Source organism: Sturnus vulgaris, chromosome 3, assembly GCF_052056855.1.
Source record: "Sturnus vulgaris isolate bStuVul1 chromosome 3, bStuVul1.hap1, whole genome shotgun sequence".
NCBI lineage: Eukaryota > Metazoa > Chordata > Aves > Passeriformes > Sturnidae > Sturnus > Sturnus vulgaris.
Genome location: NC_142245.1, coordinates 72859168 through 72884562, shown reverse-complemented (window position 1 = coordinate 72884562; position 25395 = coordinate 72859168). Strand labels below are relative to the sequence as shown.

The 25395-nt window shown below is 37.1% G+C and overlaps 1 long non-coding RNA gene across 2 annotated transcripts in view; it reads right to left on the bottom strand.

The window, feature by feature from the left end:
* LOC148224416 (uncharacterized) overlaps window positions 1–25395 on the bottom strand; it is a 127079-nt gene that overhangs the window by 51877 nt on the left and 49807 nt on the right. The window contains exon 2 of one of the 2 annotated variants that reach the window (XR_015802548.1): window positions 21212–21304. This is a non-coding gene — a long non-coding RNA (uncharacterized LOC148224416). Of the gene's footprint in view, window positions 1–12199; window positions 12347–21211; window positions 21305–25395 lie in introns of those variants that run through there. The other variant, XR_015802549.1, reaches the window with a different exon arrangement.

The window sequence follows — 25395 nt, the reverse complement described above, 5'->3', positions numbered from 1 at the left end:
CAAAATGTATGACCTGGGATGAACTGCAGTCTAATACTAAGAACATAAAATAAGAGCAGAGAAGGAAAAGGCTTATCTGAGCAAAGGTCCATGTAGTCTCTATCCCATTTCTGAAAGGGACCTGTACACAGTGTATGCTGAAAGAACTTAGGAATACGAAAAACAGATACTGCTACTTTCTCTCCCCATTTCTTTGGTTCCCAGTGGTCTGCCATTTGAGGATTTTTTTTTTAACAGCTAAAAGCTGCATCTGTATCCTGTTTTACAGCCCTCGATTGATTTTTCTTCCATAAATTTGCCTAAGAGTTTTCCAAACCCATTTACAGAGAGAGCCTCCACAGGAGCACTAGTGATGAGTTCCAGACTTTTCCTGCATGCTGTGTGTAAAAGCTCTTCTTTTTCTTTGATTTATACCTGCAGCCTGACCATTTCATCTGATGCTCCAATGGACTGTTGTTGTGAGAAAAGGGGAGTAATTGTACCCTTTTACATTTCTGAATGCTCCTCTTTCAAATTCTGCCTCAGCTGTTTTAAAAACTCTTCATGCCTTGAAACTCTATTCATATTCTACTGGGCCTTGCTGGGATGAGTTAATTTTCTTCATAACAGCCCATATGTTTCTGTGTTTTGGATCTATGACCAAAGAGTTGACAGTTGCACTACATGATTGTTGTGGGTTCCTTCCCACTGAAATACTCTATTACATTCTATGCCATTCTTAAAACAACGTTGATAACACAACAATGTTTTAGCCACTGCTGAACATTATTTGCACAGTTCCAAGACTGTTTCTCACTCTGCCCTCACATGTAGATTGGAGATGGGCAAGAGACTGGGAGAGGATGCAGGCAGAAGAGTTGATTCAATATCTCTCTTCTTCTGAGAAGAAAGGTATTTCACATCATGAAACATCATGCTCAGCAATAAAATCAGGGGACTTTGTTCCCAAGTAACCAGTGCTTAGAGACTGGCTAGACATTGGTTGACTGGTGGTAAGTTAAATTTGCACTACTTCTTTTTTTCCCTTCTTTTTTTAATCTCCTCTACATGAAGAAAACTGTCTTTAACTTAATCCTTGAGTTTTCTCACTTTTTCCCTTCAAATTCCACACCCCATTCCATAAGAGTGGAGCAAAAAAGACTCACTGGGGTTTTACCTTCCAGCTGAGGTTAAGTCTACAAACATATGTAAAGTGCTTCATCCTTTTATTCATCCTAAGAACCTCATGTATTTTCTCATTTTCTATCTTCCATTCCTTTATGTTGAAGATGATTGAAGTGAGTAGTACATTTCATCTTTCAGAAAAACATTTAATCAAACCAATGGATTTTCTAAGACCAGAAACATTACCAAATGCTAACCTAAAGAATTGCAAACTTGAAAAGTGTTATGTGCATGACTGTCATGGTGTGATACTGTCCAAATGCAAGCACTCACAATAACCATTCACTCACCCTCCCCTGGTGCAGTTGGGCTGAGGAGAGAAAAAAAATTTAAACAAAGGGAGATAAGGACTGGGAGAAAATACTCCAAAGGCAAAACAGGCTCATCTTTGAGAGTGAGTTTATTACTAACAAAATCAGGGGATAATGAAAAGTAAAATAAGTCCTTAAAAACACCTTTTCTTCCCACAACCTCTCCCTTCTTCCCACTGACAGCACAGAGAACAGGGAGTGGAGGTTTTGGTCAGTTCATCACCCGAGGTTTTCTTCTGCTACTCCAGGAGAGCATTCCTTCCCCTGCTGCACCCTGGAGTCCCTCCCATGGGAGACAGCTCCCCATGAACTGCCCCAGAGTGACTCCAAATCTCATGAGCAGCAATCTTCCCAAAACTGCTGCAATGTGAGTCCCTCCCATGGGCACACAGTCATCCCAAAACTGCTGCAAGGCTCTCTCTTTCCACAGGGTGCAGTCCTCCAAGGACAGGCTGCTCCAGCAGAGGTTCTCTCTCTCCACCAGGTCTCCCACTGGATCACAGCCTCCTCCAGGAATCGACCTGCTTCAGCATGGACACCTCCCCCATGGGCTGTGGGTGGATCTCTGCATTCCCCATGGATCCCATGGGCTGTGGGTGGATCTCTGCATCCCCCATGGGCTGCAAGGCACAGCTGCTTCACCATGGTCTCTGGTATCTGGAGCACCTCCTCCCCCTGCTTCTCCACTGACCCTGGTGTCTCCATGTTGTTTTCCCTCACCTGTTCTCACCTCCTCCTCTTCTCTGGCTAGAAAAAAAAATTCTGTCCCAGTTTATTCTGATTTTCTTCTTAAATATGTTATCACAGAGACATTATCAACCTCTCTAATTGACTCTGTTTTGGTCAGCAGCCTGTCCATCTTCATAGGCATCAGGGATTGGCTCCACCAGACATGGTGGAAGCTTCTAGCAGTTTCTCACAGAAGCCACCTCTGTGGCCCCCCTGCTACCAAAAACTAGGCCTTGCAAAACCAGTAAAATTACAAAGAAAAATCAGCCAAACAAAAAAAATCTATCTGGTTTTCTGGATAACACACCTGCCCCCATGTGGGAAAGCAGCAGCAGCAGCAGCACACAGTATGTTGTGTGAAGAATAGACAGTGGAGGACAAAAGTTTAAAAAAACTGCCTAGAAACTAAAACACAATCTGTAGAGGAATGGGAATTCTCACAAGAGAACATCCTGAGAATGATGCCATGGAGACACCATCCAAGCTGTCAGTGCACTGCATACTTTCCTTGCCTGCTCTTCCTGTCTGCTCCTGTCTCCCTTGCTCCCATCCCCCTGCTCTTAGTGCCTGATTTCTCAAGGCCCTTTTGTCCAGACAAAAAGTTAACCCAGGATAGGATACAAAGAGATGAGAATAGGGAGTTTACTCACTCAAAGTAGCCTACAAAGTAAACTACAACCTAGGCCACAGAGGAAGGGAGCAAAAAATCAGTCCAAATGTGAAGACCTAAATCCTTCTTGACAAACCCGACTCTCAGTTTGACTAAGCACACGAGCAAGACAGCTGGTAACAGCAGCCATGACAAAGTCCCAAAACCTGTTGAAACAGTAATGTACCTGCAAATCATCTCCTGTCCAGCTATGGCCACCTGCAAGACACTTAGAATGGCTTGCAAAACACCAGGACGCTCAGATTCAAAATTGCTCATCCACTGGAGGGAAAGAAAAAGGAACTATACCAGCATCATACAGACTCACTGAACTCTGGAAAAGGATCAAATTTATTTGGGGTGATTTTTTGGGAATTAAAGAGAAGAGACTTACCTTTTTTTTCTTGAAACAAAAGGAATAGTAAGTGCACTTGCTCAGTCAGATAGTCTCACAGCACTCCACCCTGTGGAGTGTGTGTGAGTCAGGATTTTCATTTACTGAAGCTAAATAAGTCTTTCCCAACATGCCTTGCTTTTCCATGTGCTCAATAGTCTTATCTTTTAGATATGCTTACCTTGCCAGGGTGGAAATCAGATTTTCTGGTTAGTTGCTACCAGGTTGCCCTCTGTGATTCTCAGACATTTTTTTTGTAATGGAAGTTACTCTTCTAGCACAGGAGAAATTGCATTGCACTGTTTACAATTACAGTTTGCAATACTTTGCCATATGATTCGCAGTTTCACGTCTGAGTTACTCCAAAGATTTCTTCCAAATGTCACCCAGTTCTGGAGACTTATCTAACTTTTGTTTGGTCTAATTACTCCTGCATATTCACAACAAATTTCTCTAACTCCTCGATCCCTTTGCTGCAAAGAATTGTGAGGAAGTGAGAATTATCAAAGACTTAAGCAGTAGACTAATACAAAAATCTGTTACCCTGCTCTGCTTGTTCATCTGTGAGTACCCTGCAACACCCTGATCATCAAGCTTTCTCTTTGGAATTCTATACCTGGTGAAGAAGCAAACAATTTCTTACGAGCAACTTAAGCATTGCAAACCACTCCTGAAATTAGTCATCAGACTCTATCCTTAAGCTCAAGCTTCATGGGCTTCATGTTTCATGGGCTTTCTTTTTCTTCTCATTCAGACAATCTTCCCATTTTCTATAAGGCAGACCATTCCTTATGAAAGCCTCTCTAAGTTTTCTATCATGACAGGCAGGTCTAGTAAAAATTGAACTTTTATTTTTTTTCAGTTAATTTTACTTTGTACCTTTTATCTGACTATTACTAATACAACACATTTGTATAGTACTTTTTTTCAGCCCATGTCAGAGTGCTCTAGAAAGGAGATAATCAGCACTAACTCTGCTTCTGAGAAAGGGAAACATAAGAGTGTTGAAGTAGCTGTCCCTAAGCCTTTCAACAGAGCACTAGCAAACCAGGAATAAAAACCCATGGTTTACTGGACACTAACTGCAGACAAAGAGAAAAGCATATCTAGGACAGGGTAAAAAACACAATCTTGACTTTTAAAGTTAAAAAATATCTATATATTATAAAACCAACTGAAAAAAGAAGCATTCTTCAAATTTCCTTTGTTACCAAGGAACAATGAGCTGCAATGTCTAAGTTTGAATCTAGTAAAAGCTGCATTTACATTTCAGTACTGTGGCAAGACAGTTTTCAGACTGGAAGGGTTTCACACTGGATTATGTTAAATACAGACTTGCAGTGTTCCTTGGTCCATAAATAAAACATTTGAAATATTATGCAAAGTGCAACCTTTAATTAAAAATAACCATAAGAGGCACCAAGAAGGAGAAAGGATGTAACAGGGAATTGTGCTAAACAACAAGCACTGACATCAAACTGACCAAAGTGTGCTGAAATGTGCTGGAATTCAAATTTAAAACAATTCATTGGGCCTCATTCTCTATTGCATGAAGGCTCCTTCATGATGCTTGGCTAGAGAAACAGTCTTAAGGTAAATAAAAATAAAAGTTATTGGCACTAGGTAATTCTTGTCACTATCACTTAGTCAACATGGTGCAGGGAATCACTTCAGTGTGAGATCTATTATAGCATGACTCCCACTTGAATTTAAACAAACAGCAGAGAAAAAGAAGTCAAACTAAGAATGAAGGAGAAATTGGTGCAGCAGGGGAGAAATTCACATTTAATATTAATTTTAAAAAAATAAAACCAAACACAAATAAAAGTTGGAAACTAAATGAAACTGAAACACTACAGTAGTTCAAGGAGATGTAGTAAAGATATTTTCATCTTGATTTCAGTGTGTTACTTGATATCCTTGTATAAAATTTTGTGCAATAAAAAAGGTTTTTTCTTTATTTCCTGAAATTATATCCTGTAGAGTCACAAGGTTACACATGCAAGCTGAATGACAGAATAAAAAGGAAATTTCTACAAAATTCTTGTTTAAGAAAGTGTGCAGTTAGGTTTTTTTGGGTTTTGGTTTGGTTTGGGTTTTTTTGGTTTGGTTTGGTTTGGTTTTTTGTCCTACCTCAACTAAAGAATTTCAATCATTACAACAGGCCAGGTCTTTTTACTATGTCAGCAACTAATGCAGAAGTTGGATTTCTAGGAGGCTTTAGCTTGCATGTTTCTGAGACCATTGAGATCATCAGTACATTACAGTTTTATTCTCACTGCTAAAAGATGTGTATGTTCTTAGAATTGGGAAGCAATAAATATTTTGAGCTTAAATTCTTTTGAAGACACTCAGTTTTTGCCATGATTTTACCATGGTTTACCATCATACCCACAAAAGACTTGACTTTATGAAGTCCCTTGGGTACTCTTAGAGCACCGGTAAGCAGACCACTCTCTCCACATCTACTTACATACTTACACACAGCTTTTCTGCTTGAACTATTCCTAAATAATTGTGAAATAACACGTATGGAATATGTGTTTTTTATGACACATTTTTAAACTATAGTATAGGAGAAGAAAGTTGTGTTTTGATCGCGATTAACAACATAATCTCTGTAAGCTGTACAACGATGAGAACTAAATGTTATTCTTGCTGCATCAGTCATGTTGTCATAAACCAGAGCTGTGATAACAAGTTTTACTGTTAGCTTAGCAGTTTTACACTGCTAAGAGTATGCATACTCATCATTTTTACTTCTTCCTAAAATGATTTTTCTTTCCATGAGGCCATTTACAATTGCCATTTTAAATTCCATTGCTTCTGTGAACTCCTGTTCCTGAGAAACATAAACATGTAGCTCATTGCAACAGGAAGTGATGAACTGCAGCATGATTTTTAAAGTTTTGTATTTTAAAAAAATACTTGGCATAAATCCAGTCTTGGAGTTTAAATCCAATTCAGAATATGCGTTATTGACTTTGAGACTTCATAGCAATGAAAATGCTTGACTGATACATCACAAGAATTATTCCTTTCTGTTCATGTTCACAGCATCTGTGCTGAGAGAAAACACCATGGCTGATGGGACCCATGAGAGAAAGCTGTTACACTGTTCTGTATTCATTACTGAGCCTAATTACTCTCAGATTACAATGCAAAATGCATCTGCTTTGAATGACATTCTAGCAATAGACATGCGGAGTGAACCAAACAGCTCGTCCTAATGTCATACGAGTGATTTCTTCTTTAAGAGGGTGAATGGCATCGATATGCACATATATTTTATTCACAACAATTTAACAATTTAACTCTAATTATTCACAGCAGTTGGATGAGGCTTTTGTTCATGTATCCAATAAAACCTCAACATTGTAAGTGACATCTATAGTACTGTATCCAGGAGCACATCCATGTTGTCTGGTCCAGGCACTCTCACAACAAAGTGCTTGCAACACAGTCTGAAGGACTGCTGGTGGCCCAGACTTCCATTCTATCTCTGAAGCTCCTGGTTTCCACACTCTTGGGTTTGATTAGTTGGTTGGGGGTTTGGAGCATTATTCCTTTTCCTTTTTCCTTTTTAGCTATTGATTCAGTTTGCCTAAAATAACAATAAATTTCATATTCCACTTTTAGAGGGATTTAGAAGGTCTTCTAGAAAACTCAATAGACAGTTTTCTACTACTATATCAGCTAAGAGAGAAAATAGAAAATAGAGGAAAATAGAGGTGATGTTTTTAGAAGGAAGTTTCTTTGTATTTTTCTGTTCTTGCTGCTTTTTTTTTTTTTTTTTTTTTTTTTAATATAAGGTTATTATGTTCCAAAGAAAGAACAAAAGCAAGGACCATCAGTGTCCAAATAATAGGAAAAAAAATTGGTTCGGGTCCTGTACCTTGATAAAAGCAATCTACTAGAAGAAATATTTTCTTTGGATTAGGAGGTTGTATGTTACAATTTAGCCTGCATTGAATTTGTACTTATGATTACAAACCATTCAAAATAATAGCATCAGTAACTGTAAGGAAAATCTTGATTTCAGAAGTTTAGTGGCATATGATATACAGTACCACTGTAATAAGACATTTGCATAGCTCTTCAATATTTTATTTAAGAAAAACTAGACATGCTCTAAAAAACATAGTCACTCTTAGTACTGATATATTGTGGGGTTTTTTGTTTTGTTTTTTTTTTCAGAAATAATTCTGCTTTAGATTAAAATTACCTAGATAATTCTACTCGACTACACAACTACATAAATTGCATCTCACTTCATACTTCTCACGGGACTTGTTTCCACTGAAAATATTATCTATCGCTCCTTACCTTCTATAAAATCTAGTGTAGACTTTTGATGTTTAATTGAAAGCGGAGCTTGAGAAATAATATTTTTTTGGAAGTAGCTGTAAAACCTCTGTGTTCAGCACAGGAGGTTTGCCATTTTTCTTTTTTTTTTGTGCCTGGCACCCAATCACTTCAATTTCCCCCTGGCATTTTGTATTCCAAAGATATGGGAACAAGTCCCTTCTAATTGTACCAATGACCATGAGAGTAGTGAAAGAGGAGAGGAAGAAAACTGCTTGCAAGACTTTAAAAGAGTGGGTAATGTTAAAACATCTGAATCCAAAAATGGTCTATGAGAGCAAGATACTTCTACAGTCCACATTCCTTTCAAAGGCAAATATAAGAGATGATTCTCTTGTCATGCCTTGGAAGTAATGTGGGAACACCTGCATGAAACAATGTTACAAATTGCAAAAATTAAAACTAGACATAGAAAAGACAACTTTAGACCAAATTATATTCCACTTCAATATCTACTGTCATTTAACTTGTCTGGAAATGCTGAAAAATTGACCCATATATAGGAAACAGGTGTTTCTGCAGAAGACAGAGGACTGAAAAAACCCAGATAAATAACAGTTTCAGGCATTCACAGATTTTAATATTATATTTTACTTTTCCTTCAGAAAGTAAAACCAGATAAGGCGGACATCTGAAATGCAATTTTCAGCATTATTGTTTGGCAGCAGAAAGTAGACAGAAAGGGATCTGACTCACAATAAAACCTCCTCAAGCAGTGCAGTGTGGGGGGAGAACTGTGTGGGGTTTCACAACAGAGAGGACTGAGAAAGGGAGTCTGTGATAAAACAATCCTAGTGGAACACACCTCTAAATGTACACAACATCTGACAGTGAAGTAAGAATATTAATTCTGGAGATGAAGATGGAGCTGAACAGGATCATAGAAGATTAGAATGATTTTAGAGAATCTTTTCCATGAGAAACAAAACAGCGGCTTTCTTATATATAATTTATCATCCCACCTAGATATTTATACCTATCATAGATATCTGATAAGCAAAACATTCTGGATTGATTGTTGACTATGAAGCATAATTGCTGAGTAAAATGTCACATATTGTTCCCCTGATTAAGAGCACCTTTTTGTTGAATATTTTGGAAGAAACCCCAAATCAATGCAATTAGAAGAAAATCGACAAAAATACTTTTAGAGTGTTTGCCTCTAACAAACTGAGGTGAATCAGGAGAATGCACTTATTTATGTCACTAAAATTTTTTCAGTTAATTTTCAGAAATGTAATTCAAGAGATTCTATGTATTAAAAGCACACAAAAGAAGAAAAACAAACAAAAACCTAAACAAATAAAAAACAAACCATCAGGGGAGAAAACAACATGGAAGTGTGGGAGAATCTTTTTTTCCACTCTTGCTCTTATTCTCCAACTGGATTCTCTCAAATCGTTCATAACAATTAAAGGTGGAACGGTGAAGAGTCAGGTTTGACAGACATATGAGCATTTACAAAATACAAGAGCAATGTGCTAATGATGAGACTAGCTGACAATGAAGCATCATTATGGTGTTTTAATGTGCCTTAGCATCACTGCTCCTATTGACTTGAAAGTAAACAGTGTCTTCAAGAACCATAACCCAACCTGAGGTCTTGTTGGAGGCACATATCTACGACTGTATAGAAAAAACTGTTGGCAATACAGGCATTCAGATTTACCAATAAATTGGCAGTAGCCAAATAGTGTTTGTATTTAGGGAATACAATTTCTTGGTAACAGAGGCAGAGCAGAAATGTCACTTTTACCATTACAAACAGGTCTTAAAAGTACTGTTATCTCTCCTCAGATCCTAACACTTGCTTTAGTTTAAATTTCTTTCTGGGCTCCTCATAGATTGGACTCCAAGTCTATGTTTTCATTGGATATTAATTAAATTTACAGATGACAGAAGACAGACTGTAAGCAGGCCAAAAGAAAAAATGAATGTTTAAGTGTACTACACTTTCTGCTATTTACAGAATAGGGCCAGATATTGCTAATGCTAACTTAAACTTGTGTCTCAGCCACTGTTCGATAAAAAAAAGAAATTTACTGATTTTGAAGTATGGAATGAAATAATAAGATTTTATAGTTTTGGTTTGCCTGAGTTTAGCAATCAGCTTGTTGCAGTTAGCAGTTATGCCTAATCATATATTTAGCTAAATTAAGGGGGGGAAATGGCAATTAGACATTCAAAAAGAATCTCTGCAGGCATCCAGCTATCCGGAAGGAGCTATTATTAGAAAACCACACACTGAATGGATTAGCCTGACCTGCCTGCAATAAAGGACCTTGAGAGAAAAGCACCCCACAATTTTTGCATTTCCAAGGAGAAAGTAGACATACACTGGAGGCAATTGCTGATTGACAGATTGATTTTTTGGGAATTTGGGGGTTTTTCTCCTGAAATCCAGGGCAGGTATTTCCCCAGAAGAGAAATCAAATCTGTTAGTGAGCCATACGTGAACACAAATTCAACAGAAGTCTCTTAAGGATCCACGATAATATCATCTCAGCAGAGAGAAAATGTTTATTCTTTCTTTTGTTATGCGTCCAAAAAGACTTCACTGATTGATTTAAGGCTGCTGTCTTTTACTCCCCATGACATGGCAATTGCTTTAATAGAGTTATATTTTAATTAAGCCACATTAAGCCACAGTTTGTCTCTTTTCCTGTGATTCCAGGCTAGACCTGATCTCATCCTGAGGTGTGAGCTGTAGATAAAGCCTCACCGAAGAACAGTTTTCACACAAGCTCAGCAGTGGAAGGGAGCTTCAGGGAGAAATTTGTCCATTGAGATTTCAGCCCTGCACTTGCCACCCAAAGCTGAGGGGCCTTTACTGCCCTGTAGGGAGGATACAGACAATACACATATAGTGCTCTGTCAGGAAGGTGCTTGACTGAGGTTTTGGGGTGACCAAACTATTGCATATTGTGAATGAGGGGTTCATCCCTAAGCCTGTTTCTCACTGTATCTCAGTGTCACTGTGGGAATAAAAGGATTGACTTAGGTGTCAAAATCATGGGTTTCAGTACAAAGAGGAAAACTTACTTTCTCTTAAATCACTCCTATAGTTAGTAAACACCTTTTGTATAATGAACTTGTTGTCACAAGTGTAATTTATCAGCAAAGTAGCCTGTGATGGGGCCTCCTTTTACAGCTTTCCTGGAAGGAAAGAGAGATTGGCTTCACTGCAAAGATTAAATAAAAAACCCTAAACTTTATTGTCATCATAGCAAATCACTGAATTTAATACTTTATTTATTTGGAAACTTTTCTGACCAAATTTGCACAGTCATGTTTTTATTTTCCTCTCAGCTTTCTATTAGTTTGTTACAAATCAAAGAAAACTCACTTCACAGAGGGCTGGCCTTTTAATATTGTCTATAAAAAGAAGGGCTGGGGAATATTTACTATTTTTTTACCTCTAGGAAAATGCAATATTAAAAATCAACAAAGTTTTCAATATTGCCCCATAAAAACAAGCTTGGTGAAATACTTATTTCTAGGTTCTAAAACAAATTCTGCCCTTTTTAATATTCATGTAATTTATACAGCATTTTCATGAAATCTAAATAAAAAGAGACACTGGGAAACTCCTCTAAAATTTGGAGATACCAGAAAATCTTATTAAAAGTTGCAAAGCATGAGCATAAACTACCCAAGCTTCCAGGTACTGAGAAACATAAATACTTAAAAAACAGTCTACCATTTCAGCTGTTGGTAGCTTTTACTAAAGAAATCTATTCCACACCTAAGTGTAATTTCCATTCAAATATGTTAAAAAACAATCCTGTTTGACTCTGTACTCAGCAGCAAAGAAATACCCCTGCAATGGGAAGGAACTGCTGTGCCCCCATGGTACCTGGGAAGGAGGCTTGGTGTCCCAAGCAGAACACAGGAAGGTGGCCAGGAAATGGACCAAAACTGTGTAAAGAAAACAGTGGTCTGGAAACCAGTCCCAGCCACTAAGCTTTGGCCAGGGTTTAACCCGACAAAAGAGCAGACTGATATTTCCTGTAGGATGCCACATCGAACAAAATCAGATGTTAACATGGTTGGTTCAAACCCCCAGTGTGGTTCCTGGAGGAGCTGATGGTGATGTATCAATCTGCAGGATTAGTGCTGGCTTGCTGCATTCTGCACTCTGGGGCCACACACAGCACAGAAGCTGACAGTCAGGGCAGATCATTTCCTTCTCATTGACTATTTTTTTTTTCAAATAATGGCCTGACCCTCTAAAAACTGTCATTAATTCTTGTAAAATATCTAAGCATTTTGAATTCATGAGTATATGTAAAACAAATACCAACAAATGTAACATTATTCAGCATAAGGGAGAGAAACTGTTCATTTGTCAATGGCTGGGCTTAGGAGCATTAACAAATCTCATTTCTCTTCTTTTTGAGTTGAAACTTTCTTTGACACTGTTTTGTCTCTCTGTAACTTTGAGAACTTAACCTAAAAATAACTTTATGACAGCTGTGACTGAGCTCATAGAATGCTGCTTTTGATTTTCCTTCGTTAGAGATTCAGGGCTGATCTAGATAGACATTGAAAATGAAATTTATGAAAGCTGCTTCAAAAATGCCTTACCTTCCACAGCACCACCCCTTTCATGCCCAAACTTTGACAAGAAATCCCTCCTCCTAGGAGTCTCCTGCAGACCATTTTCCTAATTCTTTTTTTCTCCATGAGCAATGAGCTCATTTCCTGCCTGTTGGAAGCTTTGAACCTGGTGCATCACCGTGGTTACAGGACGAGCTGCAGTTTCCCCAGCAGCTCAGCAAAGAGGTGATGTGTGGCTGGGTGCCTCACGTTCAGCCCACAGGACAGACTCTGAGAGAGAGCTCTGCTCTCTGTCTTCTGTGCAAGAGCTGTGCAAAGGCCAGGGAAAGGGGAGATTAAGCCAGGCTACTCAGGCCCTGATTTAGTTCTATATTTATGCCAGTAATTTATATGATAAAAAGTTTATGCTTTGGTATTTATGTGCGTTATGTCAGCGAAATTAAGGGGCCCAACAGTTCTAGCATAAAATAGGTAAGCACAACACAGCATAATGAAATAAGATCTTATTCTAAAGTGCCTGATGTCAGCTTGATGTTAGCTTTCATAAATAAAGTAATTACTTAATCCTTTGCTATATGAGAGTTCTGACCTGTGACTTGAGTGTACACCTTACTTCTGCATCTTTTGAAAGCCACTATACCTTTATATCACATAATATAGATGCATTCAAAATGACACAGAAGAGCTTAAAAATAAATATTTTCAAAAGGTAACATCAAAGATAGGCATGATTGTAGTCTTATATGCTAGAAAGGTATAATGGATATTAGCATTCTATTTTATTCTGGTGAGCTATTTGTCTAAAGCATCTGCACAGGGCTGATACACAGCTTCCTATTTGCTCCTTGCTAGATGAAGAACAAGATGCCAGACTATTCCTAAGAGGACTGCAGAAAGCTACATCTAAATATCTTTGTTAAACTTAAGTTAAACTTACTTCCTCTGTGTTCCAAATTTGTGTTCCAAAGACAACAGCTAGCAAAAACAAAGTGAAATAAAAATAGCTAAACAAAGAAACTAATAACCATTCACCCAGGAAGACAAAAAAAAAAAAAGAAAAAGAAAAATAGCAAAACCAAAATATAAACAAACAAACAAGCAATCCAAAACCAGAAACAAATTTTTGCATATCTTAGCATTGGAATAAAAGCCAGCTCATCCAACTGCTCTCAGGGTAGTATGTAACACACAGGAGGACTTGTCCTCTGTTCCTTGAGTTTCTGGAGAGGACTGCTGTGATTCCTGGCCATCCACAGCAAATACATTTTAGATTCCCACTTAATTCTGATTTTTTAGCACTAGGAAATTTTTTAAATAAAAGACAATGAAATAGAACATATGAATACTAAGATGCTGACAAAATATTTGTATGAATATTATTGTGAGCTAGACAAAACAACTGTTTTGCCTATAAAAGTATTTATGCATAATTCTCAGTTTCCCCACAAGCCACCTCTTGGCTGAGGAAGCCCAGCTTTCTCAACATCTCCTTATGTAAGAGATTCTCCAATTCCTTAATTATCTTTATGGCTCATCACTAGACTCAGTCCAGTAAGTCTGCATCTTACTTGTCCTGAGGAGCCCAGAGCTCCAGGACACCAGATGTGTCTCACCAGAGCTGAATAGAGTAGGTGATCACCAGCTCCAAACTGCAAACAACACTTGTCCTAAAGCGTCCCAGGATGGTGCTGACAGTCACTATTTAAATACTATTTTTATTTTCCAAGTATGTATTTTTATTATTGGCACATTGCCATCTTTTAACTTTTCTGTTATATTTAAATATATTCATTATTTATATTTATTATATATTTATATATATTTAATTGGCATGAAAGGGAAAGAAAAATGCAGTAATTAAAGGAGTCTCGATTCATAGAAGATGACGACAATATTGTTAGTAAGGAGTAAATGGAATTTAAAAAAATAACTACATCTAGTCTTGATTGCATAAACCCTAGCTTGACATCCCTATCCACTCCATCTTTTATCTGCACAGTATAAAATTATATTCCAGTCACATAGTCATAACATCATTTTGGAGAAGGAGAGGCTTCTTTAATTTTTTGAGTTGTATTTTTGCTTTAAGAAAACATGAAGCATGTAAACAAAATGTCTCTCTCCTCATTTTTTGAAAAACATTAAATATTACGTAATCCATTGTAACAATTTACTCACACATTTGCACCTCTATTTGTTTTATTACAAATGTTTTGTAAGACATGGAACATGTTTCTTCTTAATTTTAAGAGGTCAGATAACCCTAATTATACCCATAATATAATTATATGTATTTTACCCATGATTATAGGAAAGCATTAAGAAAATTTATTTAAGTATAGGATTTGGGAGGTAGGTTTTTCCTTCGTATTTTGCTATTCATATTTGTTTTTTTCCTTGATGGCTACTCATCATTAATTTTGTTTTGCTTGTAGGTAATTGTACCCACCTGTTTCATCAGATAAGAGAAATAAATGGAAAGCAAGTCCTGAACAGAAGGGAGGATATGTGGGGTGACACACAAGAAGGTCCCATGTAAATCTTTCTGACTCGTCAGCAGCAGGGGGATAGGAGTTGGATGTACTGTAAGGCATCGTGGTAAACTGGATTTGTAATGACCTTTTGCAGTGATCAGACTGCTCTCCTTCTCCATAGTGCCAAAGGAACTAGTCCTGCTCCCTGGATTATACTGAGAATCACCCAGGCCACGTTTTCTGTGTTGTTGGTTTTTTTTACTTCTCTTTTCTCTCGAGGATGACTGGGTTAAGAACAAGTACTTGTTTTGACACTTCCACAACCTCATACACACAGTCAGGTGTAGGAAGAGGTAGGCCAAGGCTCTCAAAATAAGAACTTATGGAAATGTTTCACTGTCATAGTCTGCAGTAGTCTGACAGTGGGAAAAAAGAAAATTAAAAAAAGAAAATAATAAAATGTACTGAAAGATTCAAAATATTCCTAGTGGATGTGTCTATAAAAAGAGGGAGACCTAATATCTTTACACATAAATGTCCTCCTAAACTGCCTCTACTCCCCTCATCTGTTTGTGAAGATCAAAACCTGAGGGGAATTAGAAAAACTAATCCATATCCATCAGAGAGCCTGAATAAAATAGACTGAGCTCTATGTGATAGAATAAACAGCCTACAAGCTTCACCTTTGTTTTACTGTAAACCATGTATGCTACCACCAACAAAAGTAATTCACACGAATTTCTGCCTTACAACACAAGATTCTGCAGTATTACTGTCTTCTCTGGTTTTGTCCCCTTACTTCTTATTCCAGAGGGTTCTAATTCCCAGATAATTAATGATGAATACAATAATTAACCTAATACAGGATAATTTGTAAAGTTGTTTGAAACTCAGTGTAAAGCATTTAGTAAGGCTAATGTTCTCATTTACAAAAAAAAAAAAAAAAAAAAAACACCAAACGAAAAACCCCACATATTTCTGAATTGGGTTTTATATTATTACTCTTTGTAGTGGTTATACCACAACACTGTTTTTACTGCTGTGACAAGAACAATTCTTTCTTCTTTCTTCTCTAGTCTCCTTTCAATTGTTTTTCTGGAAATTATACATCTTGAAGATATTTACAGGCTATTGGAGAAAAGAGAACAAAACAAAATAAAGCCTTTCCCAAGACTGTATCAATGATTCCATTATCATTCTCTTTCTTCCTCAGAAGAAGTAAATAATTTATTTAACATTGATCCTGCACAGAAATGGCTTTACTTCTAAAACCCATACTATGTCTTCAGCCTCTTGGCATACAGTGACACGAGTCAGACTGCAGCTGCATGTGCAAATTTTTGTTGAAAACTCAGCTCTAGACTTCCCTCTACAAATTCTATAGATCTCTATAAGAGCCTTCTCTAGACTGTTCTGTGTTCCTTGTAGCAGTACTGCTTCCACATCAGCTCTGGGTCCCTTAGATATAATTTTTAGCCTGAAAGTCTCGCAGGGTTTCCCAACTAAAACATAGCCCAGATTCAGAAAATTACTGAAATATAAATTTAATTATACATTTAAAAGCTGATTTAAAAGCTGATTAGACTTGGCTTTCGTGATAATAAGCATTAGTGCTTAATGTTTCCTGATTATCAGTTTAGCAAGAGATCACACATTTATCTTTTTATTATCAATTTAAAATAGTTTTCCAACTTCTGCTTGAGCTGCAGTTTCAATGAGAAGTTTATGCCCCCTCTCTCAGGAGATGTAAACACACACAGTGAGCTTGTCAGTCTGCAAAGGTGGAGCAACAGGCAACTCTGGCAGAGGGAAAGGGAGGGAATGTCTGAGTAGAGGGCAAGGAACCCTTTTAATTTTGCCTTCTGTGTGCATGCAAGTAAGGTGCATTTGCCTGTTTGGAAGTGACCCAGTTGCACAGTCATGTAGCTCCCAGTTATCAGTTCTGCCTTGGATTTTTCTACCATCACCTTTTCTGCCACTGAGTATTGAAACTACCCAGGGAACCTTAAATCTAATCCTCTTGCAACATGAGGAGGGTGATGAGTTTATGATATATTTTAGCTAACTAACAATATCAGTGGGAAGATCTGGTGAGCAGATGGAAATTCTGCCCAGAGCATCCATGAGTCACTCTTTACCAATAAATTTTGTGGGTGACAGTGGAAAATAAACCTGATGGAACCTGAAAAACATAGAATTGGGAAACCTGTTTTATTTTAAAGTACTTTCTTTTTCTTCATGTTTCCATTACAGCAGAACCTGCTGAGTCCTTACATGGAATTTTGATGTGCCAGACTATGGAAAGAAGAAAACAAAAGACAATCTGTGGGTAGAATTGTGGCATTAAGGATGGACATCCCAGGATACACCTCTAAAAGCTTAGACTGAATTTTCTCACCTTTTCAGATGAAAAGATTTACTTGCAATCTCAAAAGGATTAGTAAAGGATAGCTCTTGCTTTTTCAAAGCATAGCTACTGGGAAATTTTAGCTGGACAATCTCAATAAGATTGTTCAACAAGAAGAATTCAAAAAACTAGCAGAAAGTACTCAAAGAGGATAACAGCCACAACTCAACTGAATGCATCATTCCCTGTGGTGAAAAATCCATCAATCCATCAATCCAGGAAAAAAATATATTAAGGGCATACAAAGATCAGAGGTACACTACAAATTCATAAGGGACTGCTGTTATAAAGACAGATCTCACTTCAGGATGTGTCCTTAGAGGTCCTACACAGAACAAGAGAGGTAGCTTTCTTTGCCCTGTTTACTGGTAGTATGGAGTCCCTGAAGGATTCAGGCTCATTTTGGATGTCTTAAGAATGATGCTGGCAAACTTCAGATTCCAGCAGGGAAAATTGGAGAAAATGTGAACATGCAAAGGGTTTGATAAAGCATGACTCAGGAGAAAATTAGGAGATGTGCTCAGTCCGAAAAAAAGAATGGTCTGGCTAGTAAAAAACATTCTTTTAAAAGCAGTTAAAAAAAAGGAAGATGGTTTGTTCTTCATACACATCAGGGGAAGGACAAATAGAAATCAGCAAAGGCTTTAGGTCTGGAGCAGTAAAAGCATTCTAATGAAGAGTAATGAGGCACTTCACCAGGCTACCCAAGGATGTGATGAACCATTCCTCACTGTTTTTCAGAACAGATTACACAAGCATATGGTAGTTTTGCATGATCCAGCTTCAGTGCAATAGATGGAATGAAATGTCTTGAACTCTGGAGATTCCTTCTGACAACATATGTCTATGATCCTTTCCTCTTTTCTTGTTACCCTGAAATGTGCTTTCAAAACATCACAGTGATTGCATTTTTTGTAAAAGGATTATTATCACTAATACTCAGTATACAATGCTAGATTAATTTCGAAAATAACACAGTCTAAAGTATGCTTCTCTATGATATGCTAAATGATTCTTTCGTTTGAAGTATAGGAAAGGAAGGAAAATGTTCAATGCCATACAGTCACCTAAAGCATATCTCCACTGCAATGCCCTTTTCTCCTAACTGTAACAAGAAAGGATTTTAATCAAATATCCTTAAAAGGACATCTGATGAGTAAACTGAATATATTTAAATATAGCAGAAGCAGGCATGATTAAGTGCATAAAGAATTGAGATTAAAAGTGGCTACAATAAAAGATTGAGTAAAAATTAATTTTAGCATGTGCTTTGTATAATACTGCATAAGGTACTCTTTTGTTTCGTTGCCTCTTTTTTGGGACCTTAATTTTCAGTTAGTCATGGCTTACATCTTATCTCACACCATAATGGCTGAAATTAATGGGATAAAAGTACTCCATTCAAAGACAAATTATCATTTCACTGATCTACTTCACTGAGTACAAATTCCCTCTGCTCCTAATAAAAGCTTTAGAGCAGTAGAAAAATGCTAGTTAACTAAAATTGTGTTTCTTTTCTTTGACCATAAAATTTTCATTTATTCTGTCAGGAATACCCTTGGGTAAATACAGTAATTTTGGAGCCTTTCAGTATAGTGCGATACATATTTTGGCATTGTTGCATGTCTGGATTTCTTCCATGGTACTTCAATTTTGTGGTTCAGTGAGCAAAAGTAAGAGTTCTCCTGAAGGGCTTGTGCTTAAAACAGTCAGGGGTGTGTTGCCTGCTGAAACAGTCAATCTTTCTCCTTGACAAGAGTGTCCATCCATTGTTTTTATGAACTGCATCTTTGTTTAAATTTGCATCAGTTCTTAACAGCAGCTTCTTTCAGGACAATAAAAAGCTGAAACTTCTTCAGATATTTGAGCTTTCAGCTCCTCTAAAATGGCAAGAGATAATCTTTGTGTGTGATTTAAGCTTGAAGATAAAGATCAAGATCTCCTTTGAAGGAACAGAGTACAGATTAGCTATAATTTCCCAAATACAGGAATTACAATTCCTTCTTTTGCTAGGGGGAAAAAATTGTTCCCCATTGTGATTAGAAGAGATGAGATCTTTGATAACGTTAATCCCTCATATCAATCCATAAAATGAAGCACTATTTGATAAAGGTTTTACCATGCTCTGGAGAGAACTTAAAGCTGTGCACACTCCTCACGTAACACAGAACCAGAGTTAAACAAAGCTGTAGCTAGAGAAAAGGAGGATGTAGCAATGGTCGAGCCTGGCAGAGCAGAAATGGGTACCAAGCCTTCACATTTTCCATGCAACTCATCTAAACCAAGGTGCTTTGGAAAGCCACCAAGCAAACTGATAGGTCAGTAAAGGCAAAGACAATTTTAGCCCAGAGAAGAGACTGGATATTTTTTGGTCATTCTTCACAGCCCTGGAAATTTAGCCACTTATCATAAACAAGAGCTCACATTAGGGATTTCTGTGGGAACAAGTGAAAACCCAATATCCTGACAGAGAGGTTTCAGCTGTTGCAGCCCAAAGAGCAACAGAAAATATCCACTGGACTAATTCCATTTGAAATTAAATTCTTTCATTTCAATGCTACAAGTGTCATAGGACAAGTCTGCAATTAACTTGGTTTAATTAATACAGCACACCTGAAACTATAAACACAATAACATTGTTTTCTGACAAACAGAAAGCAGAAAGTTTTGTTGAATCCTTGAGCAAGTTTAAGTACATAGAACAGTTAATGTGGTAACATGTAATAAAAGCATATTTTTGTATATGCAAGCTTGGAGAAATCCAATCTTCACCATATAATGACCTTCTACCTCCCTGGTCTAGATGGAAGGGGATCAGAATAGATGGAACACTATGTACTTGCCAAGGAAAGGCCTTCAGGCTGTTCTTCACTGAAACAGTATTTCCAAAAAATAATGCAAATGAATAATATAAACTGTGTTTCCAAAAATAACATAAATTCAGTCTGTATAAACTATTAATCAAGTCTGATTTAATGGGATCATTATATCTGGCATTCTGCATGTGCTAATAGCATCTAATGCACAGATGCTTTTTTTGACTGTTGAATGAATAATGATCTGGGATTCAGGTTTCCTTAATGGTTCCTTAATATCAACCACTTTGCTAGAGCTGCAAATAAAAATATATGACATTTATTTTATATTAGCAGCATGGAAAATATGTACATTTGTAATCAAGGTAAGACTTGACAATGTAGACTTAATGACTTTTGCTGAAGAGGGAATGATTATGAAGAGCACTGCTTCCAGCATGTATATGGAGTGCTGTCATATTGAAAAGTGATGAGAGAATAAGCAAAATGTTGATAAGATACTATGAATTTACACAGCAAAATGAACTTTTTTCTGAAAGAAACTGCTCCTTAGAAACAAAGCAGAAAAAATGGATGAAAGCAAGGACAGAATCAGTATTTCACGTGTTTTCTGCAATGCAGCACAGTATGTAGAGGAAAAACAAAAAAAAAAGTCGGAAAAAGATCAAACTGTACAATTTCCTAACTTATTGATTGATGAAGTTAGAATTATTAAGTCTGTTAACCAAAATTCCTATCTGTGAAATTTTTTTTATCTGTATAATACATAACTTTTGCAGTCTTTTATTAGCTTTTCTGCCATGGAGAAAAATATGTAAACAAAACCCACCAAAATAACAAGTAGAAAAGAATGCAGATCTTTCCTGTATTGCCATCAGAAATCTGACTTCAGCATGCACAGGCATATAAAAGAGCATGAATAGAGCTAGGCAAGTATGAACGAGACATCTGTGAATGAGGCAAGAGACTTCAGCTTGTATATGACTAAAATCCTCAAGACTTTATTACTATCTTAAGTAAAAGATAATACAGGTATGATCACTTGCAGTACAAACACAAATTGTGTTATTGCACACAGGCATTGATATAATCTCAACAAATGTTCCTAAATTCCTCAGTTACACTGATTTTATGCAGATGCATGTATCATAATGAGAAAAGGTGAGCCTGTGTTTGTGGGCAGACATTGTCAAACCAGTCTTAATGGTGCAACTCAAATGTTCAACTGGTTATGCCTATGCTTGTTTGTGTCAGCAACTCACTGGGAGGAAGGACGGAAATTTAACCACCTTCAAAAACCATTTTAGAGAGAACTTCATTCTGAATATGCTCGCATACTCACTAGTGAGGGTGTCCACACTATGAAATGACAGAGTCATTGAGAGTGTAGGTGACAAGGCCATTCCACTTGTCTTCAAAGCTTCTCCATACTGTGCTGAAAAGAGAGAGAAAGGACGGTAACACACACGGACCTCTTTAGGGAAAAAAGGCCAACTTTATTGTACGGACAGCCTGTATTTAAAGTGTGTTACGTGCAGCTGGGACAGGACAGTAGTTCATTGGACAATTGGGAAAAACATTCTTGGGAGAGTACCTCAGGATGTATCCAACGGGAAAGACACCAGGTGTTAATCTTTACTATGAATTCCACTCTGTTTTTTACTATGTTATCACTCTGGGAGACTTCTTCCCTAACTGAAGCCATAGTCAACTTGTCAGCCTGGGAATGGACCTGAGAGTCAGGAGAAATCCAGGCCTGAAAAGAATTTCCAAGCTGTAATTCCCTAGCTCTCTAAATGTATGTGTCCACACCATACAAGAATTGAAGCTGTCAGTACTGGGATGGGACTTGATATACACTCTATGTTTGTTACAGATTGGTTTAGGTTTAACACAAGTAAATACAAGACCTTGGTTATGTTGCTACCTATGATGCTAGAGATATAATCAGAATAAAAGGAACCATTAAAAAATCCCTAGTTTTATCACTTGAATAAGTAGTTGTGACAGTATATCCAAGTTAAAGATCAAGTATGGAGTAAGAGCAGTGACAGCTGTATTTTTGAAAACAAAGCATGAATAAAACTGAAAGCAGCAAATTTACATTTTGAAAGCAGAAAGGAGTCAGATTTGGAAACCTAAAGTGGCAGTCTGAAAGCAAACTTTTTGAGAAGTTAAGAAATGTTCTCTACCTTGGTGTTTGATTTCACACAGACGCATTTATACATACTCATCTCAAGAAAATGTGTCTTAATGTTAATTAAGTTTGTCAGACTGAAAGATTGTTCAATCTGGGCTCTGTTAAATTTATGGATCATTAGTCTCTTATCTTTTCATTATGGTCTCCTGAGAGGAACCATCATAAAGTTAAATGAATATAGTAGGAAATCATTACAAGCTTCCTTTCCCCTTCACCCCACCTCCCTCACTGGAGGAAACAGGGTATCAGTGCATTCATTCTATACAATAAATGATAAATATCTTATATGGTTTAAAGTCTCTAAGGATCTGATTTTTTTGTCATTTTTTAAGTGTTGTAATTAATGAGAGAGATGTAATATATGAATTTTCTCAATCCAATAAATGAAAGTTAACAACTCCAAAGCAAAATTTCACAGCTAAATCTAAAGATTTCTGCATTTTCTACATTTTCTACAACCAAAATTTTTGTGCCTAAAAATACGTATTTCAATCTTTACCCCCAAGCTTGTTTTTATGACTAACTGAAAGACCATTCACTACTTCAGAGAAGTGCGTGAGTCTACCAGTAATAAAGTAACCACAAAATTTGTTTTTTCTACATCATACTGCCAGGAAATAAACCCTAAGAGATCATTCATAGACTAAAATAAGCCCACAGCATTTCTTGTAAATGTTATAATACACAACTTGTGTTTGCTCTAGGAAAAGAAGTAGCTTTTTAAAATGCAGAGTTCAATTGTCTTTGGAATCACATTTTGACTCACTAGACTTTTCAGCTTTATTCATCAGAAATGTTTCTGGGTTTTCTTCGTTTTCTTGCTTTATTTATTGTTTCCATTTTTATTTGTCTTGCCTGCTTTAAAATATATTAAAAATACCTAAAAATAGGACAAAGAAGCATTTCACGCACAAAAAGTTCAGCAGCCTGAATGTTTGTGGCTCTGCATTTTATCTCCTGCAAACAGTTGCCTTCTTGACAAGAGGCATAATTCACTGTAATAAAAGGGTACAAAGTGCAACTGCTAGGAACATGGAGAAGAAAGCAATTAAGTGTTCACAAATGTAATTTGAAAGGTCCATGGCGCACCAAGGTGATCTATAGCTAATACTGAACCAAACAGACACCTTTGACTGTTGAATAAAAGTAATAGTACTTTCTAGTCATAATTTTTTTCTGCTTACCAGATGGGATGGGAGAAAATTCAATTTCACTCATTGTCCCAGAAATTTTAACACTGAGATCAGCAATCATGCAGTACCTAATAAGCTGGCCAATCCTTTTCATGATAATTTGGTGCAGCTTGTGGCAAGATACTGCAATCAGAATTCATTGCTAAAACAAAACTTGGCAGTCAGCATAATCAGACATTATCAAAGTCAGTATCAAGTGTGCTAAGTGGACATATTATTTTTAAAATCTGCCACTGAAGTCTCAGCAATGTTCTTGAAAGGAAATGACAATCGATTACAGAATCAAGTACTTGGGTTGGATGTTGCACTTGATTGTATAAAGACATTCTTATCTTCTTCTTATCTTCTACAAATGCAGCTGTGGTTAATGACTCACATGATGTGCAGATAAAGAATCCCCTGACCTGGAGCCATATAAGAGAATACACAGTTTAAAAAAACAGAATATAATTCTGAGCCTTCTTGTTTTCATGCCTAGGGAGCCTTACCAATGTAATTTATTTCTGACTTGCTATATAGAATTGAAGACAGAAAGATTTCAGAGAAGCTGAAAATTTTCAGTCTTATCAGGGTAATATGTTCCTTCACCATGTGACAATTCTTTGCACTCCTAGGAATTTTTGATACAATCTTTAAATTTTTTTTTAGTATGAGAGAAGAAGCAAAGATTTTTCAACTTCTTCAGTATCAGTATATTTACCAGTATATTTGACTGGCAAAATTCTCTTTTGTACCAGAAATTAGGTTTGAATTTTAATTTACTTAGATAAGTAAGAACTGAAATCTGGTGAATCTTGCTTCTGTACTTTTGGGTGGAACTGTGCCTGTGATCTGGTTATTTGCAACAGATGCATGTACCAATGTACATCAGTGCCTCAAGCCCAGACTTCTGCCTTAAACTACCTTCTACAAAAGTCTACTCAAAGCTGCAAGACATGTCACTGAAATGATAGAGCAACAGCCACACAAATTAAATAAATCTTCAACAATATTTTGGCCACACTGAGTTGAATAATATCAGGAACTGTCTGAATAGGCTTTTGCAGTCAGGAGATTTAGTCTTAGTATCCCCCTTTTATAGTTTTACTTTAGTACCCAGCTCTTTAGAGCTTGTAAGCATGGTGCAAAAATAGCAAAGTATCTAATGTCACACGTACTTGAGTCTTTCACAAAACTACAAAGCAGCAATGACTGATGAATCCAGGAAAGGAGAACATCAGCATGATCTAGGAAATCTCTGTAAATATGAAAGTGATGAGACTAACTCCTGATGCAGCTTACCTGCTGCTCCAGCTGCAGGGATGTGAAAGGCAGCACTATCTTCCTTCCCTCCTCTCTTGAGCTGGTAGCTGGTTTATTTAGTTCATATCTGCTTCACCTAACGTAGGGGTGGGATTGAGCAGAAAGCAAGGAAAAGTGTAAAGGGACATAGACCATCTACACAAATGTCTACCTTACTTAAAGCATTTACACCAAATGTCTATCTTTCACTCCCTAGAGCTCTCACTTGGGACGACTGGGCTCTTATTTCTGATTACCTCAGAAAGATGATGAAAGAATCTAGACAGAACCCCTAGCCCTTTGGCACAAAGACTGGTGAAATTTTTTTTTAGAGACATCAAATAAAAAAAATTAATTGAAGGAATATACTTGAATAAGTTTCAAGAAAACCTCTAGCTTCACAGGTTCACAGTTTTGTGATGGATACTCATTGGTCAAGGAAAACTTGCAAATGAGGATAAGGTCCAAATCTCCTACTCAAATGATATCTCCGAAAAAATTGTCAAACTGGAAGGCACTTCTACATGCTCAGTATACCCTTCCTTAATAGAGACACAACAACTCTTTAGTGGTCTATTTTTAATTGTATTTAATTTTTAATTAACGTAGAAATTCTCCTCTCTGTGAGGAGAGGCCTTGGCTGGCCTTGCTCTAACTCACCCACCATAGGGAACAGCTGAGCCCTGCAGCCAAGGAGCTGGCACCTCTGGGAAAGCATAGTTAAGAAAAGGCAGAAAAACCTCTCAACCAAACTCTTTCAAAGAAGGGAAAAGGGGACCAAAAAAAAAGTAAAAAAAAAATAGCTGCAAGGTCAGAAGAGAAAGAAGATGAGGAGGAGGCAGCAGAGCAGAA